General features: G+C 44.9%; 14 non-coding genes across 14 annotated transcripts; all 14 read right to left on the reverse strand.

Annotated features, from left to right (window-relative positions):
• Positions 1 to 50: 50 nt before the first annotated feature.
• On the reverse strand, positions 51 to 241 carry LOC141149935 (U2 spliceosomal RNA). The gene has a single exon (XR_012246213.1). It is a non-coding gene; the product is annotated as a U2 spliceosomal RNA (small nuclear RNA).
• Positions 242 to 1,359: 1,118 nt separating this feature from the next.
• On the reverse strand, positions 1,360 to 1,550 carry LOC141149947 (U2 spliceosomal RNA). The gene has a single exon (XR_012246224.1). It is a non-coding gene; the product is annotated as a U2 spliceosomal RNA (small nuclear RNA).
• A 1,115-nt stretch (positions 1,551 to 2,665) lies between these two features.
• Positions 2,666 to 2,856, reverse strand: LOC141149959 (U2 spliceosomal RNA). The gene has a single exon (XR_012246235.1). It is a non-coding gene; the product is annotated as a U2 spliceosomal RNA (small nuclear RNA).
• Positions 2,857 to 3,971: 1,115 nt separating this feature from the next.
• LOC141149971 (U2 spliceosomal RNA) lies at positions 3,972 to 4,162 on the reverse strand. The gene has a single exon (XR_012246246.1). It is a non-coding gene; the product is annotated as a U2 spliceosomal RNA (small nuclear RNA).
• Positions 4,163 to 5,277: 1,115 nt separating this feature from the next.
• On the reverse strand, positions 5,278 to 5,468 carry LOC141149982 (U2 spliceosomal RNA). Its single transcript, XR_012246257.1, has one exon. It is a non-coding gene; the product is annotated as a U2 spliceosomal RNA (small nuclear RNA).
• A 1,115-nt stretch (positions 5,469 to 6,583) lies between these two features.
• LOC141149993 (U2 spliceosomal RNA) lies at positions 6,584 to 6,774 on the reverse strand. The gene has a single exon (XR_012246268.1). It is a non-coding gene; the product is annotated as a U2 spliceosomal RNA (small nuclear RNA).
• Positions 6,775 to 7,889: 1,115 nt separating this feature from the next.
• Positions 7,890 to 8,080, reverse strand: LOC141150006 (U2 spliceosomal RNA). Its single transcript, XR_012246280.1, has one exon. It is a non-coding gene; the product is annotated as a U2 spliceosomal RNA (small nuclear RNA).
• Positions 8,081 to 9,195: 1,115 nt separating this feature from the next.
• Positions 9,196 to 9,386, reverse strand: LOC141150017 (U2 spliceosomal RNA). Its single transcript, XR_012246291.1, has one exon. It is a non-coding gene; the product is annotated as a U2 spliceosomal RNA (small nuclear RNA).
• A 1,115-nt stretch (positions 9,387 to 10,501) lies between these two features.
• Positions 10,502 to 10,692, reverse strand: LOC141150029 (U2 spliceosomal RNA). The gene has a single exon (XR_012246302.1). It is a non-coding gene; the product is annotated as a U2 spliceosomal RNA (small nuclear RNA).
• Positions 10,693 to 11,807: 1,115 nt separating this feature from the next.
• On the reverse strand, positions 11,808 to 11,998 carry LOC141150041 (U2 spliceosomal RNA). The gene has a single exon (XR_012246313.1). It is a non-coding gene; the product is annotated as a U2 spliceosomal RNA (small nuclear RNA).
• Positions 11,999 to 13,113: 1,115 nt separating this feature from the next.
• On the reverse strand, positions 13,114 to 13,304 carry LOC141150053 (U2 spliceosomal RNA). Its single transcript, XR_012246324.1, has one exon. It is a non-coding gene; the product is annotated as a U2 spliceosomal RNA (small nuclear RNA).
• A 1,115-nt stretch (positions 13,305 to 14,419) lies between these two features.
• On the reverse strand, positions 14,420 to 14,610 carry LOC141150065 (U2 spliceosomal RNA). The gene has a single exon (XR_012246335.1). It is a non-coding gene; the product is annotated as a U2 spliceosomal RNA (small nuclear RNA).
• A 1,115-nt stretch (positions 14,611 to 15,725) lies between these two features.
• Positions 15,726 to 15,916, reverse strand: LOC141150076 (U2 spliceosomal RNA). Its single transcript, XR_012246346.1, has one exon. It is a non-coding gene; the product is annotated as a U2 spliceosomal RNA (small nuclear RNA).
• Positions 15,917 to 17,031: 1,115 nt separating this feature from the next.
• Positions 17,032 to 17,222, reverse strand: LOC141150087 (U2 spliceosomal RNA). Its single transcript, XR_012246357.1, has one exon. It is a non-coding gene; the product is annotated as a U2 spliceosomal RNA (small nuclear RNA).
• Between the last annotated feature and the right edge of the window lie 248 nt (positions 17,223 to 17,470).

Below are 17,470 nucleotides of genomic sequence, written 5' to 3' on the forward strand. Positions count from 1 at the left end.
ACAAAAAACATTGAATTCAATTCTTTCTGATTTTAGAAACTGCATTAAAGAAGGGGTGCACCGGTCCTGGAGATACTGCAATACCAGGTCAATGCGTGGAGTGGACAGAGCAAGCTCTTTTTCCATCTCCCTGTTCTAAAAATCCATTTAATATATGGTCCCCAGATAGGGGACGTATCAGATATTAAACTGATAAGAACAGATACTACACTTGATCTTAGCCAAAAGGCCGAGAAGCGATAACCAGAATTGGTTTCAAACTACGGAGCCACCCAAGGATCCTAAAAAGTCCATTTGTGGAGATGAGCTCCTGGACTCCCGTTAAGAAGACATGTTGTCAACCTCTAGATCCCTTACATGCCTGCACTTTTCGGCTTGCTGCTGCTGCAATCCACGCGTTTTAGATCTGCATAACTCCACCTCTTTAAACACAGCACCTTCACCCCCTGCTGTTCCCACCCGCCTCAACACCGTTGGAAGGGAGGAGAACCAATTAAGGCGGGGGGTGGGGTGGAACGAGCAGCTGTCTACCCTTAGCAGGAGGGCTCCTGATTACATACCTCTCCTGCTGCTGCTGCTGCTGCTGGCTGTCCAGCAGCAGACTGAAGGTGGCTGCTGCTGTGCACAGGTATATAAAGGCTCAGAGCCTATTATGACACGCGCAGCCAGCGTTCCATTGCCACATTCCATCTACTGCAGGCAGGATACCTGGCTGGCTGAATGTCGCTGAGAAGCTCACAGAGACCGCCATAAGCAACAGTTTAACAGAATGCCACAGACTAATCAACCAAACTTTTTGGGTTGGGTTCTCTTTTATAGTCTGCAGGCATTAAATGAAAGAAGTCAGTGTTCCAGCAGAAGGAGACAACGTTTCAGAAAAGGCATTGTAGCAAACCAAAAAAGAAATTTTAAGCGCAGCAGAGTAACCAGCGCACATACCTGTTAGCTCAGGTGAGTTTAAAAGGCTGCTGTTGATAACAAGGGCATTTGCTAAATAGATGGTGTGTGTGCAACAATATACTGAAAGGTCAATTATATTGTGCAGCTTATCTCACCACCTGTAGTTATTTAGGTGAAAGCTCCAAAATGCTTGCCTAATATGTCTGTTTATCCAAAAGGAAGTAAAAAGGGAGAGCTAGAAAGATAGCATTGCATCACATTACATGGCAATGCAATGCACAGTTGCTGAAGTTGAACCAAAATGAGCTTGTAATCTGGCTTCTGCAACTTTGAACATGAAAAATCCAATGAGGAGAAGAAAAGCAGAGCCAAAGAGTCCATCCCAAAATCCGACAAACAAGCAAAATGAACAAAAAACATTGAATTCAATTCTTTCTGATTTTAGAAACTGCATTAAAGAAGGGGTGCACCGGTCCTGGAGATACTGCAATACCAGGTCAATGCGTGGAGTGGACAGAGCAAGCTCTTTTTCCATCTCCCTGTTCTAAAAATCCATTTAATATATGGTCCCCAGATAGGGGACGTATCAGATATTAAACTGATAAGAACAGATACTACACTTGATCTTAGCCAAAAGGCCGAGAAGCGATAACCAGAATTGGTTTCAAACTACGGAGCCACCCAAGGATCCTAAAAAGTCCATTTGTGGAGATGAGCTCCTGGACTCCCGTTAAGAAGACATGTTGTCAACCTCTAGATCCCTTACATGCCTGCACTTTTCGGCTTGCTGCTGCTGCAATCCACGCGTTTTAGATCTGCATAACTCCACCTCTTTAAACACATCACCTTCACCCCCTGCTGTTCCCACCCGCCTCAACACCGTTGGAAGGGAGGAGAACCAATTAAGGCGGGGGGTGGGGTGGAACGAGCAGCTGTCTACCCTTAGCAGGAGGGCTCCTGATTACATACCTCTCCTGCTGCTGCTGCTGCTGGCTGTCCAGCAGCAGACTGAAGGTGGCTGCTGCTGTGCACAGGTATATAAAGGCTCAGAGCCTATTATGACACGCGCAGCCAGCGTTCCATTGCCACATTCCATCTACTGCAGGCAGGATACCTGGCTGGCTGAATGTCGCTGAGAAGCTCACAGAGACCGCCATAAGCAACAGTTTAACAGAATGCCACAGACTAATCAACCAAACTTTTTGGGTTGGGTTCTCTTTTATAGTCTGCAGGCATTAAATGAAAGAAGTCAGTGTTCCAGCAGAAGGAGACAACGTTTCAGAAAAGGCATTGTAGCAAACCAAAAAAGAAATTTTAAGCGCAGCAGAGTAACCAGCGCACATACCTGTTAGCTCAGGTGAGTTTAAAAGGCTGCTGTTGATAACAAGGGCATTTGCTAAATAGATGGTGTGTGTGCAACAATATACTGAAAGGTCAATTATATTGTGCAGCTTATCTCACCACCTGTAGTTATTTAGGTGAAAGCTCCAAAATGCTTGCCTAATATGTCTGTTTATCCAAAAGGAAGTAAAAAGGGAGAGCTAGAAAGTTAGCATTGCATCACATTACATGGCAATGCAATGCACAGTTGCTGAAGTTGAACCAAAATGAGCTTGTAATCTGGCTTCTGCAACTTTGAACATGAAAAATCCAATGAGGAGAAGAAAAGCAGAGCCAAAGAGTCCATCCCAAAATCCGACAAACAAGCAAAATGAACAAAAAACATTGAATTCAATTCTTTCTGATTTTAGAAACTGCATTAAAGAAGGGGTGCACCGGTCCTGGAGATACTGCAATACCAGGTCAATGCGTGGAGTGGACAGAGCAAGCTCTTTTTCCATCTCCCTGTTCTAAAAATCCATTTAATATATGGTCCCCAGATAGGGGACGTATCAGATATTAAACTGATAAGAACAGATACTACACTTGATCTTAGCCAAAAGGCCGAGAAGCGATAACCAGAATTGGTTTCAAACTACGGAGCCACCCAAGGATCCTGAAAAGTCCATTTGTGGAGATGAGCTCCTGGACTCCCGTTAAGAAGACATGTTGTCAACCTCTAGATCCCTTACATGCCTGCACTTTTCGGCTTGCTGCTGCTGCAATCCACGCGTTTTAGATCTGCATAACTCCACCTCTTTAAACACAGCACCTTCACCCCCTGCTGTTCCCACCCGCCTCAACACCGTTGGAAGGGAGGAGAACCAATTAAGGCGGGGGGTGGGGTGGAACGAGCAGCTGTCTACCCTTAGCAGGAGGGCTCCTGATTACATACCTCTCCTGCTGCTGCTGCTGCTGGCTGTCCAGCAGCAGACTGAAGGTGGCTGCTGCTGTGCACAGGTATATAAAGGCTCAGAGCCTATTATGACACGCGCAGCCAGCGTTCCATTGCCACATTCCATCTACTGCAGGCAGGATACCTGGCTGGCTGAATGTCGCTGAGAAGCTCACAGAGACCGCCATAAGCAACAGTTTAACAGAATGCCACAGACTAATCAACCAAACTTTTTGGGTTGGGTTCTCTTTTATAGTCTGCAGGCATTAAATGAAAGAAGTCAGTGTTCCAGCAGAAGGAGACAACGTTTCAGAAAAGGCATTGTAGCAAACCAAAAAAGAAATTTTAAGCGCAGCAGAGTAACCAGCGCACATACCTGTTAGCTCAGGTGAGTTTAAAAGGCTGCTGTTGATAACAAGGGCATTTGCTAAATAGATGGTGTGTGTGCAACAATATACTGAAAGGTCAATTATATTGTGCAGCTTATCTCACCACCTGTAGTTATTTAGGTGAAAGCTCCAAAATGCTTGCCTAATATGTCTGTTTATCCAAAAGGAAGTAAAAAGGGAGAGCTAGAAAGATAGCATTGCATCACATTACATGGCAATGCAATGCACAGTTGCTGAAGTTGAACCAAAATGAGCTTGTAATCTGGCTTCTGCAACTTTGAACATGAAAAATCCAATGAGGAGAAGAAAAGCAGAGCCAAAGAGTCCATCCCAAAATCCGACAAACAAGCAAAATGAACAAAAAACATTGAATTCAATTCTTTCTGATTTTAGAAACTGCATTAAAGAAGGGGTGCACCGGTCCTGGAGATACTGCAATACCAGGTCAATGCGTGGAGTGGACAGAGCAAGCTCTTTTTCCATCTCCCTGTTCTAAAAATCCATTTAATATATGGTCCCCAGATAGGGGACGTATCAGATATTAAACTGATAAGAACAGATACTACACTTGATCTTAGCCAAAAGGCCGAGAAGCGATAACCAGAATTGGTTTCAAACTACGGAGCCACCCAAGGATCCTAAAAAGTCCATTTGTGGAGATGAGCTCCTGGACTCCCGTTAAGAAGACATGTTGTCAACCTCTAGATCCCTTACATGCCTGCACTTTTCGGCTTGCTGCTGCTGCAATCCACGCGTTTTAGATCTGCATAACTCCACCTCTTTAAACACAGCACCTTCACCCCCTGCTGTTCCCACCCGCCTCAACACCGTTGGAAGGGAGGAGAACCAATTAAGGCGGGGGGTGGGGTGGAACGAGCAGCTGTCTACCCTTAGCAGGAGGGCTCCTGATTACATACCTCTCCTGCTGCTGCTGCTGCTGGCTGTCCAGCAGCAGACTGAAGGTGGCTGCTGCTGTGCACAGGTATATAAAGGCTCAGAGCCTATTATGACACGCGCAGCCAGCGTTCCATTGCCACATTCCATCTACTGCAGGCAGGATACCTGGCTGGCTGAATGTCGCTGAGAAGCTCACAGAGACCGCCATAAGCAACAGTTTAACAGAATGCCACAGACTAATCAACCAAACTTTTTGGGTTGGGTTCTCTTTTATAGTCTGCAGGCATTAAATGAAAGAAGTCAGTGTTCCAGCAGAAGGAGACAACGTTTCAGAAAAGGCATTGTAGCAAACCAAAAAAGAAATTTTAAGCGCAGCAGAGTAACCAGCGCACATACCTGTTAGCTCAGGTGAGTTTAAAAGGCTGCTGTTGATAACAAGGGCATTTGCTAAATAGATGGTGTGTGTGCAACAATATACTGAAAGGTCAATTATATTGTGCAGCTTATCTCACCACCTGTAGTTATTTAGGTGAAAGCTCCAAAATGCTTGCCTAATATGTCTGTTTATCCAAAAGGAAGTAAAAAGAGAGAGCTAGAAAGATAGCATTGCATCACATTACATGGCAATGCAATGCACAGTTGCTGAAGTTGAACCAAAATGAGCTTGTAATCTGGCTTCTGCAACTTTGAACATGAAAAATCCAATGAGGAGAAGAAAAGCAGAGCCAAAGAGTCCATCCCAAAATCCGACAAACAAGCAAAATGAACAAAAAACATTGAATTCAATTCTTTCTGATTTTAGAAACTGCATTAAAGAAGGGGTGCACCGGTCCTGGAGATACTGCAATACCAGGTCAATGCGTGGAGTGGACAGAGCAAGCTCTTTTTCCATCTCCCTGTTCTAAAAATCCATTTAATATATGGTCCCCAGATAGGGGACGTATCAGATATTAAACTGATAAGAACAGATACTACACTTGATCTTAGCCAAAAGGCCGAGAAGCGATAAACAGAATTGGTTTCAAACTACGGAGCCACCCAAGGATCCTAAAAAGTCCATTTGTGGAGATGAGCTCCTGGACTCCCGTTAAGAAGACATGTTGTCAACCTCTAGATCCCTTACATGCCTGCACTTTTCGGCTTGCTGCTGCTGCAATCCACGCATTTTAGATCTGCATAACTCCACCTCTTTAAACACAGCACCTTCACCCCCTGCTGTTCCCACCCGCCTCAACACCGTTGGAAGGGAGGAGAACCAATTAAGGCGGGGGGTGGGGTGGAACGAGCAGCTGTCTACCCTTAGCAGGAGGGCTCCTGATTACATACCTCTCCTGCTGCTGCTGCTGCTGGCTGTCCAGCAGCAGACTGAAGGTGGCTGCTGCTGTGCACAGGTATATAAAGGCTCAGAGCCTATTATGACACGCGCAGCCAGCGTTCCATTGCCACATTCCATCTACTGCAGGCAGGATACCTGGCTGGCTGAATGTCGCTGAGAAGCTCACAGAGACCGCCATAAGCAACAGTTTAACAGAATGCCACAGACTAATCAACCAAACTTTTTGGGTTGGGTTCTCTTTTATAGTCTGCAGGCATTAAATGAAAGAAGTCAGTGTTCCAGCAGAAGGAGACAACGTTTCAGAAAAGGCATTGTAGCAAACCAAAAAAGAAATTTTAAGCGCAGCAGAGTAACCAGCGCACATACCTGTTAGCTCAGGTGAGTTTAAAAGGCTGCTGTTGATAACAAGGGCATTTGCTAAATAGATGGTGTGTGTGCAACAATATACTGAAAGGTCAATTATATTGTGCAGCTTATCTCACCACCTGTAGTTATTTAGGTGAAAGCTCCAAAATGCTTGCCTAATATGTCTGTTTATCCAAAAGGAAGTAAAAAGGGAGAGCTAGAAAGATAGCATTGCATCACATTACATGGCAATGCAATGCACAGTTGCTGAAGTTGAACCAAAATGAGCTTGTAATCTGGCTTCTGCAACTTTGAACATGAAAAATCCAATGAGGAGAAGAAAAGCAGAGCCAAAGAGTCCATCCCAAAATCCGACAAACAAGCAAAATGAACAAAAAACATTGAATTCAATTCTTTCTGATTTTAGAAACTGCATTAAAGAAGGGGTGCACCGGTCCTGGAGATACTGCAATACCAGGTCAATGCGTGGAGTGGACAGAGCAAGCTCTTTTTCCATCTCCCTGTTCTAAAAATCCATTTAATATATGGTCCCCAGATAGGGGACGTATCAGATATTAAACTGATAAGAACAGATACTACACTTGATCTTAGCCAAAAGGCCGAGAAGCGATAACCAGAATTGGTTTCAAACTACGGAGCCACCCAAGGATCCTAAAAAGTCCATTTGTGGAGATGAGCTCCTGGACTCCCGTTAAGAAGACATGTTGTCAACCTCTAGATCCCTTACATGCCTGCACTTTTCGGCTTGCTGCTGCTGCAATCCACGCGTTTTAGATCTGCATAACTCCACCTCTTTAAACACAGCACCTTCACCCCCTGCTGTTCCCACCCGCCTCAACACCGTTGGAAGGGAGGAGAACCAATTAAGGCGGGGGGTGGGGTGGAACGAGCAGCTGTCTACCCTTAGCAGGAGGGCTCCTGATTACATACCTCTCCTGCTGCTGCTGCTGCTGGCTGTCCAGCAGCAGACTGAAGGTGGCTGCTGCTGTGCACAGGTATATAAAGGCTCAGAGCCTATTATGACACGCGCAGCCAGCGTTCCATTGCCACATTCCATCTACTGCAGGCAGGATACCTGGCTGGCTGAATGTCGCTGAGAAGCTCACAGAGACCGCCATAAGCAACAGTTTAACAGAATGCCACAGACTAATCAACCAAACTTTTTGGGTTGGGTTCTCTTTTATAGTCTGCAGGCATTAAATGAAAGAAGTCAGTGTTCCAGCAGAAGGAGACAACGTTTCAGAAAAGGCATTGTAGCAAACCAAAAAAGAAATTTTAAGCGCAGCAGAGTAACCAGCGCACATACCTGTTAGCTCAGGTGAGTTTAAAAGGCTGCTGTTGATAACAAGGGCATTTGCTAAATAGATGGTGTGTGTGCAACAATATACTGAAAGGTCAATTATATTGTGCAGCTTATCTCACCACCTGTAGTTATTTAGGTGAAAGCTCCAAAATGCTTGCCTAATATGTCTGTTTATCCAAAAGGAAGTAAAAAGGGAGAGCTAGAAAGATAGCATTGCATCACATTACATGGCAATGCAATGCACAGTTGCTGAAGTTGAACCAAAATGAGCTTGTAATCTGGCTTCTGCAACTTTGAACATGAAAAATCCAATGAGGAGAAGAAAAGCAGAGCCAAAGAGTCCATCCCAAAATCCGACAAACAAGCAAAATGAACAAAAAACATTGAATTCAATTCTTTCTGATTTTAGAAACTGCATTAAAGAAGGGGTGCACCGGTCCTGGAGATACTGCAATACCAGGTCAATGCGTGGAGTGGACAGAGCAAGCTCTTTTTCCATCTCCCTGTTCTAAAAATCCATTTAATATATGGTCCCCAGATAGGGGACGTATCAGATATTAAACTGATAAGAACAGATACTACACTTGATCTTAGCCAAAAGGCCGAGAAGCGATAACCAGAATTGGTTTCAAACTACGGAGCCACCCAAGGATCCTAAAAAGTCCATTTGTGGAGATGAGCTCCTGGACTCCCGTTAAGAAGACATGTTGTCAACCTCTAGATCCCTTACATGCCTGCACTTTTCGGCTTGCTGCTGCTGCAATCCACGCGTTTTAGATCTGCATAACTCCACCTCTTTAAACACAGCACCTTCACCCCCTGCTGTTCCCACCCGCCTCAACACCGTTGGAAGGGAGGAGAACCAATTAAGGCGGGGGGTGGGGTGGAACGAGCAGCTGTCTACCCTTAGCAGGAGGGCTCCTGATTACATACCTCTCCTGCTGCTGCTGCTGCTGGCTGTCCAGCAGCAGACTGAAGGTGGCTGCTGCTGTGCACAGGTATATAAAGGCTCAGAGCCTATTATGACACGCGCAGCCAGCGTTCCATTGCCACATTCCATCTACTGCAGGCAGGATACCTGGCTGGCTGAATGTCGCTGAGAAGCTCACAGAGACCGCCATAAGCAACAGTTTAACAGAATGCCACAGACTAATCAACCAAACTTTTTGGGTTGGGTTCTCTTTTATAGTCTGCAGGCATTAAATGAAAGAAGTCAGTGTTCCAGCAGAAGGAGACAACGTTTCAGAAAAGGCATTGTAGCAAACCAAAAAAGAAATTTTAAGCGCAGCAGAGTAACCAGCGCACATACCTGTTAGCTCAGGTGAGTTTAAAAGGCTGCTGTTGATAACAAGGGCATTTGCTAAATAGATGGTGTGTGTGCAACAATATACTGAAAGGTCAATTATATTGTGCAGCTTATCTCACCACCTGTAGTTATTTAGGTGAAAGCTCCAAAATGCTTGCCTAATATGTCTGTTTATCCAAAAGGAAGTAAAAAGGGAGAGCTAGAAAGATAGCATTGCATCACATTACATGGCAATGCAATGCACAGTTGCTGAAGTTGAACCAAAATGAGCTTGTAATCTGGCTTCTGCAACTTTGAACATGAAAAATCCAATGAGGAGAAGAAAAGCAGAGCCAAAGAGTCCATCCCAAAATCCGACAAACAAGCAAAATGAACAAAAAACATTGAATTCAATTCTTTCTGATTTTAGAAACTGCATTAAAGAAGGGGTGCACCGGTCCTGGAGATACTGCAATACCAGGTCAATGCGTGGAGTGGACAGAGCAAGCTCTTTTTCCATCTCCCTGTTCTAAAAATCCATTTAATATATGGTCCCCAGATAGGGGACGTATCAGATATTAAACTGATAAGAACAGATACTACACTTGATCTTAGCCAAAAGGCCGAGAAGCGATAACCAGAATTGGTTTCAAACTACGGAGCCACCCAAGGATCCTAAAAAGTCCATTTGTGGAGATGAGCTCCTGGACTCCCGTTAAGAAGACATGTTGTCAACCTCTAGATCCCTTACATGCCTGCACTTTTCGGCTTGCTGCTGCTGCAATCCACGCGTTTTAGATCTGCATAACTCCACCTCTTTAAACACAGCACCTTCACCCCCTGCTGTTCCCACCCGCCTCAACACCGTTGGAAGGGAGGAGAACCAATTAAGGCGGGGGGTGGGGTGGAACGAGCAGCTGTCTACCCTTAGCAGGAGGGCTCCTGATTACATACCTCTCCTGCTGCTGCTGCTGCTGGCTGTCCAGCAGCAGACTGAAGGTGGCTGCTGCTGTGCACAGGTATATAAAGGCTCAGAGCCTATTATGACACGCGCAGCCAGCGTTCCATTGCCACATTCCATCTACTGCAGGCAGGATACCTGGCTGGCTGAATGTCGCTGAGAAGCTCACAGAGACCGCCATAAGCAACAGTTTAACAGAATGCCACAGACTAATCAACCAAACTTTTTGGGTTGGGTTCTCTTTTATAGTCTGCAGGCATTAAATGAAAGAAGTCAGTGTTCCAGCAGAAGGAGACAACGTTTCAGAAAAGGCATTGTAGCAAACCAAAAAAGAAATTTTAAGCGCAGCAGAGTAACCAGCGCACATACCTGTTAGCTCAGGTGAGTTTAAAAGGCTGCTGTTGATAACAAGGGCATTTGCTAAATAGATGGTGTGTGTGCAACAATATACTGAAAGGTCAATTATATTGTGCAGCTTATCTCACCACCTGTAGTTATTTAGGTGAAAGCTCCAAAATGCTTGCCTAATATGTCTGTTTATCCAAAAGGAAGTAAAAAGGGAGAGCTAGAAAGATAGCATTGCATCACATTACATGGCAATGCAATGCACAGTTGCTGAAGTTGAACCAAAATGAGCTTGTAATCTGGCTTCTGCAACTTTGAACATGAAAAATCCAATGAGGAGAAGAAAAGCAGAGCCAAAGAGTCCATCCCAAAATCCGACAAACAAGCAAAATGAACAAAAAACATTGAATTCAATTCTTTCTGATTTTAGAAACTGCATTAAAGAAGGGGTGCACCGGTCCTGGAGATACTGCAATACCAGGTCAATGCGTGGAGTGGACAGAGCAAGCTCTTTTTCCATCTCCCTGTTCTAAAAATCCATTTAATATATGGTCCCCAGATAGGGGACGTATCAGATATTAAACTGATAAGAACAGATACTACACTTGATCTTAGCCAAAAGGCCGAGAAGCGATAACCAGAATTGGTTTCAAACTACGGAGCCACCCAAGGATCCTAAAAAGTCCATTTGTGGAGATGAGCTCCTGGACTCCCGTTAAGAAGACATGTTGTCAACCTCTAGATCCCTTACATGCCTGCACTTTTCGGCTTGCTGCTGCTGCAATCCACGCGTTTTAGATCTGCATAACTCCACCTCTTTAAACACAGCACCTTCACCCCCTGCTGTTCCCACCCGCCTCAACACCGTTGGAAGGGAGGAGAACCAATTAAGGCGGGGGGTGGGGTGGAACGAGCAGCTGTCTACCCTTAGCAGGAGGGCTCCTGATTACATACCTCTCCTGCTGCTGCTGCTGCTGGCTGTCCAGCAGCAGACTGAAGGTGGCTGCTGCTGTGCACAGGTATATAAAGGCTCAGAGCCTATTATGACACGCGCAGCCAGCGTTCCATTGCCACATTCCATCTACTGCAGGCAGGATACCTGGCTGGCTGAATGTCGCTGAGAAGCTCACAGAGACCGCCATAAGCAACAGTTTAACAGAATGCCACAGACTAATCAACCAAACTTTTTGGGTTGGGTTCTCTTTTATAGTCTGCAGGCATTAAATGAAAGAAGTCAGTGTTCCAGCAGAAGGAGACAACGTTTCAGAAAAGGCATTGTAGCAAACCAAAAAAGAAATTTTAAGCGCAGCAGAGTAACCAGCGCACATACCTGTTAGCTCAGGTGAGTTTAAAAGGCTGCTGTTGATAACAAGGGCATTTGCTAAATAGATGGTGTGTGTGCAACAATATACTGAAAGGTCAATTATATTGTGCAGCTTATCTCACCACCTGTAGTTATTTAGGTGAAAGCTCCAAAATGCTTGCCTAATATGTCTGTTTATCCAAAAGGAAGTAAAAAGGGAGAGCTAGAAAGATAGCATTGCATCACATTACATGGCAATGCAATGTACAGTTGCTGAAGTTGAACCAAAATGAGCTTGTAATCTGGCTTCTGCAACTTTGAACATGAAAAATCCAATGAGGAGAAGAAAAGCAGAGCCAAAGAGTCCATCCCAAAATCCGACAAACAAGCAAAATGAACAAAAAACATTGAATTCAATTCTTTCTGATTTTAGAAACTGCATTAAAGAAGGGGTGCACCGGTCCTGGAGATACTGCAATACCAGGTCAATGCGTGGAGTGGACAGAGCAAGCTCTTTTTCCATCTCCCTGTTCTAAAAATCCATTTAATATATGGTCCCCAGATAGGGGACGTATCAGATATTAAACTGATAAGAACAGATACTACACTTGATCTTAGCCAAAAGGCCGAGAAGCGATAACCAGAATTGGTTTCAAACTACGGAGCCACCCAAGGATCCTAAAAAGTCCATTTGTGGAGATGAGCTCCTGGACTCCCGTTAAGAAGACATGTTGTCAACCTCTAGATCCCTTACATGCCTGCACTTTTCGGCTTGCTGCTGCTGCAATCCACGCGTTTTAGATCTGCATAACTCCACCTCTTTAAACACAGCACCTTCACCCCCTGCTGTTCCCACCCGCCTCAACACCGTTGGAAGGGAGGAGAACCAATTAAGGCGGGGGGTGGGGTGGAACGAGCAGCTGTCTACCCTTAGCAGGAGGGCTCCTGATTACATACCTCTCCTGCTGCTGCTGCTGCTGGCTGTCCAGCAGCAGACTGAAGGTGGCTGCTGCTGTGCACAGGTATATAAAGGCTCAGAGCCTATTATGACACGCGCAGCCAGCGTTCCATTGCCACATTCCATCTACTGCAGGCAGGATACCTGGCTGGCTGAATGTCGCTGAGAAGCTCACAGAGACCGCCATAAGCAACAGTTTAACAGAATGCCACAGACTAATCAACCAAACTTTTTGGGTTGGGTTCTCTTTTATAGTCTGCAGGCATTAAATGAAAGAAGTCAGTGTTCCAGCAGAAGGAGACAACGTTTCAGAAAAGGCATTGTAGCAAACCAAAAAAGAAATTTTAAGCGCAGCAGAGTAACCAGCGCACATACCTGTTAGCTCAGGTGAGTTTAAAAGGCTGCTGTTGATAACAAGGGCATTTGCTAAATAGATGGTGTGTGTGCAACAATATACTGAAAGGTCAATTATATTGTGCAGCTTATCTCACCACCTGTAGTTATTTAGGTGAAAGCTCCAAAATGCTTGCCTAATATGTCTGTTTATCCAAAAGGAAGTAAAAAGGGAGAGCTAGAAAGATAGCATTGCATCACATTACATGGCAATGCAATGCACAGTTGCTGAAGTTGAACCAAAATGAGCTTGTAATCTGGCTTCTGCAACTTTGAACATGAAAAATCCAATGAGGAGAAGAAAAGCAGAGCCAAAGAGTCCATCCCAAAATCCGACAAACAAGCAAAATGAACAAAAAACATTGAATTCAATTCTTTCTGATTTTAGAAACTGCATTAAAGAAGGGGTGCACCGGTCCTGGAGATACTGCAATACCAGGTCAATGCGTGGAGTGGACAGAGCAAGCTCTTTTTCCATCTCCCTGTTCTAAAAATCCATTTAATATATGGTCCCCAGATAGGGGACGTATCAGATATTAAACTGATAAGAACAGATACTACACTTGATCTTAGCCAAAAGGCCGAGAAGCGATAACCAGAATTGGTTTCAAACTACGGAGCCACCCAAGGATCCTAAAAAGTCCATTTGTGGAGATGAGCTCCTGGACTCCCGTTAAGAAGACATGTTGTCAACCTCTAGATCCCTTACATGCCTGCACTTTTCGGCTTGCTGCTGCTGCAATCCACGCGTTTTAGATCTGCATAACTCCACCTCTTTAAACACAGCACCTTCACCCCCTGCTGTTCCCACCCGCCTCAACACCGTTGGAAGGGAGGAGAACCAATTAAGGCGGGGGGTGGGGTGGAACGAGCAGCTGTCTACCCTTAGCAGGAGGGCTCCTGATTACATACCTCTCCTGCTGCTGCTGCTGCTGGCTGTCCAGCAGCAGACTGAAGGTGGCTGCTGCTGTGCACAGGTATATAAAGGCTCAGAGCCTATTATGACACGCGCAGCCAGCGTTCCATTGCCACATTCCATCTACTGCAGGCAGGATACCTGGCTGGCTGAATGTCGCTGAGAAGCTCACAGAGACCGCCATAAGCAACAGTTTAACAGAATGCCACAGACTAATCAACCAAACTTTTTGGGTTGGGTTCTCTTTTATAGTCTGCAGGCATTAAATGAAAGAAGTCAGTGTTCCAGCAGAAGGAGACAACGTTTCAGAAAAGGCATTGTAGCAAACCAAAAAAGAAATTTTAAGCGCAGCAGAGTAACCAGCGCACATACCTGTTAGCTCAGGTGAGTTTAAAAGGCTGCTGTTGATAACAAGGGCATTTGCTAAATAGATGGTGTGTGTGCAACAATATACTGAAAGGTCAATTATATTGTGCAGCTTATCTCACCACCTGTAGTTATTTAGGTGAAAGCTCCAAAATGCTTGACTAATATGTCCGTTTATCCAAAAGGAAGTAAAAAGGGAGAGCTAGAAAGATAGCATTGCATCACATTACATGGCAATGCAATGCACAGTTGCTGAAGTTGAACCAAAATGAGCTTGTAATCTGGCTTCTGCAACTTTGAACATGAAAAATCCAATGAGGAGAAGAAAAGCAGAGCCAAAGAGTCCATCCCAAAATCCGACAAACAAGCAAAATGAACAAAAAACATTGAATTCAATTCTTTCTGATTTTAGAAACTGCATTAAAGAAGGGGTGCACCGGTCCTGGAGATACTGCAATACCAGGTCAATGCGTGGAGTGGACAGAGCAAGCTCTTTTTCCATCTCCCTGTTCTAAAAATCCATTTAATATATGGTCCCCAGATAGGGGACGTATCAGATATTAAACTGATAAGAACAGATACTACACTTGATCTTAGCCAAAAGGCCGAGAAGCGATAACCAGAATTGGTTTCAAACTACGGAGCCACCCAAGGATCCTAAAAAGTCCATTTGTGGAGATGAGCTCCTGGACTCCCGTTAAGAAGACATGTTGTCAACCTCTAGATCCCTTACATGCCTGCACTTTTCGGCTTGCTGCTGCTGCAATCCACGCGTTTTAGATCTGCATAACTCCACCTCTTTAAACACAGCACCTTCACCCCCTGCTGTTCCCACCCGCCTCAACACCGTTGGAAGGGAGGAGAACCAATTAAGGCGGGGGGTGGGGTGGAACGAGCAGCTGTCTACCCTTAGCAGGAGGGCTCCTGATTACATACCTCTCCTGCTGCTGCTGCTGCTGGCTGTCCAGCAGCAGACTGAAGGTGGCTGCTGCTGTGCACAGGTATATAAAGGCTCAGAGCCTATTATGACACGCGCAGCCAGCGTTCCATTGCCACATTCCATCTACTGCAGGCAGGATACCTGGCTGGCTGAATGTCGCTGAGAAGCTCACAGAGACCGCCATAAGCAACAGTTTAACAGAATGCCACAGACTAATCAACCAAACTTTTTGGGTTGGGTTCTCTTTTATAGTCTGCAGGCATTAAATGAAAGAAGTCAGTGTTCCAGCAGAAGGAGACAACGTTTCAGAAAAGGCATTGTAGCAAACCAAAAAAGAAATTTTAAGCGCAGCAGAGTAACCAGCGCACATACCTGTTAGCTCAGGTGAGTTTAAAAGGCTGCTGTTGATAACAAGGGCATTTGCTAAATAGATGGTGTGTGTGCAACAATATACTGAAAGGTCAATTATATTGTGCAGCTTATCTCACCACCTGTAGTTATTTAGGTGAAAGCTCCAAAATGCTTGCCTAATATGTCTGTTTATCCAAAAGGAAGTAAAAAGGGAGAGCTAGAAAGATAGCATTGCATCACATTACATGGCAATGCAATGCACAGTTGCTGAAGTTGAACCAAAATGAGCTTGTAATCTGGCTTCTGCAACTTTGAACATGAAAAATCCAATGAGGAGAAGAAAAGCAGAGCCAAAGAGTCCATCCCAAAATCCGACAAACAAGCAAAATGAACAAAAAACATTGAATTCAATTCTTTCTGATTTTAGAAACTGCATTAAAGAAGGGGTGCACCGGTCCTGGAGATACTGCAATACCAGGTCAATGCGTGGAGTGGACAGAGCAAGCTCTTTTTCCATCTCCCTGTTCTAAAAATCCATTTAATATATGGTCCCCAGATAGGGGACGTATCAGATATTAAACTGATAAGAACAGATACTACACTTGATCTTAGCCAAAAGGCCGAGAAGCGATAACCAGAATTGGTTTCAAACTACGGAGCCACCCAAGGATCCTAAAAAGTCCATTTGTGGAGATGAGCTCCTGGACTCCCGTTAAGAAGACATGTTGTCAACCTCTAGATCCCTTACATGCCTGCACTTTTCGGCTTGCTGCTGCTGCAATCCACGCGTTTTAGATCTGCATAACTCCACCTCTTTAAACACAGCACCTTCACCCCCTGCTGTTCCCACCCGCCTCAACACCGTTGGAAGGGAGGAGAACCAATTAAGGCGGGGGGTGGGGTGGAACGAGCAGCTGTCTACCCTTAGCAGGAGGGCTCCTGATTACATACCTCTCCTGCTGCTGCTGCTGCTGGCTGTCCAGCAGCAGACTGAAGGTGGCTGCTGCTGTGCACAGGTATATAAAGGCTCAGAGCCTATTATGACACGCGCAGCCAGCGTTCCATTGCCACATTCCATCTACTGCAGGCAGGATACCTGGCTGGCTGAATGTCGCTGAGAAGCTCACAGAGACCGCCATAAGCAACAGTTTAACAGAATGCCACAGACTAATCAACCAAACTTTTTGGGTTGGGTTCTCTTTTATAGTCTGCAGGCATTAAATGAAAGAAGTCAGTGTTCCAGCAGAAGGAGACAACGTTTCAGAAAAGGCATTGTAGCAAACCAAAAAAGAAATTTTAAGCGCAGCAGAGTAACCAGCGCACATACCTGTTAGCTCAGGTGAGTTTAAAAGGCTGCTGTTGATAACAAGGGCATTTGCTAAATAGATGGTGTGTGTGCAACAATATACTGAAAGGTCAATTATATTGTGCAGCTTATCTCACCACCTGTAGTTATTTAGGTGAAAGCTCCAAAATGCTTGCCTAATATGTCTGTTTATCCAAAAGGAAGTAAAAAGGGAGAGCTAGAAAGATAGCATTGCATCACATTACATGGCAATGCAATGCACAGTTGCTGAAGTTGAACCAAAATGAGCTTGTAATCTGGCTTCTGCAACTTTGAACATGAAAAATCCAATGAGGAGAAGAAAAGCAGAGCCAAAGAGTCCATCCCAAAATCCGACAAACAAGCAAAATGAACAAAAAACATTGAATTCAATTCTTTCTGATTTTAGAAACTGCATTAAAGAAGGGGTGCACCGGTCCTGGAGATACTGCAATACCAGGTCAATGCGTGGAGTGGACAGAGCAAGCTCTTTTTCCATCTCCCTGTTCTAAAAATCCATTTAATATATGGTCCCCAGATAGGGGACGTATCAGATATTAAACTGATAAGAACAGATACTACACTTGATCTTAGCCAAAAGGCCGAGAAGCGATAACCAGAATTGGTTTCAAACTACGGAGCCACCCAAGGATCCTAAAAAGTCCATTTGTGGAGATGAGCTCCTGGACTCCCGTTAAGAAGACATGTTGTCAACCTCTAGATCCCTTACATGCCTGCACTTTTCGGCTTGCTGCTGCTGCAATCCACGCGTTTTAGATCTGCATAACTCCACCTCTTTAAACACAGCACCTTCACCCCCTGCTGTTCCCACCCGCCTCAACACCGTTGGAAGGGAGGAGAA

Source organism: Phyllobates terribilis, unplaced genomic scaffold (assembly GCF_046119375.1).
Source record: "Phyllobates terribilis strain yellow unplaced genomic scaffold, ASM4611937v1 Scaffold_5__5_contigs__length_657084704, whole genome shotgun sequence".
Classification (NCBI taxonomy): Eukaryota; Metazoa; Chordata; class Amphibia; order Anura; family Dendrobatidae; genus Phyllobates; species Phyllobates terribilis.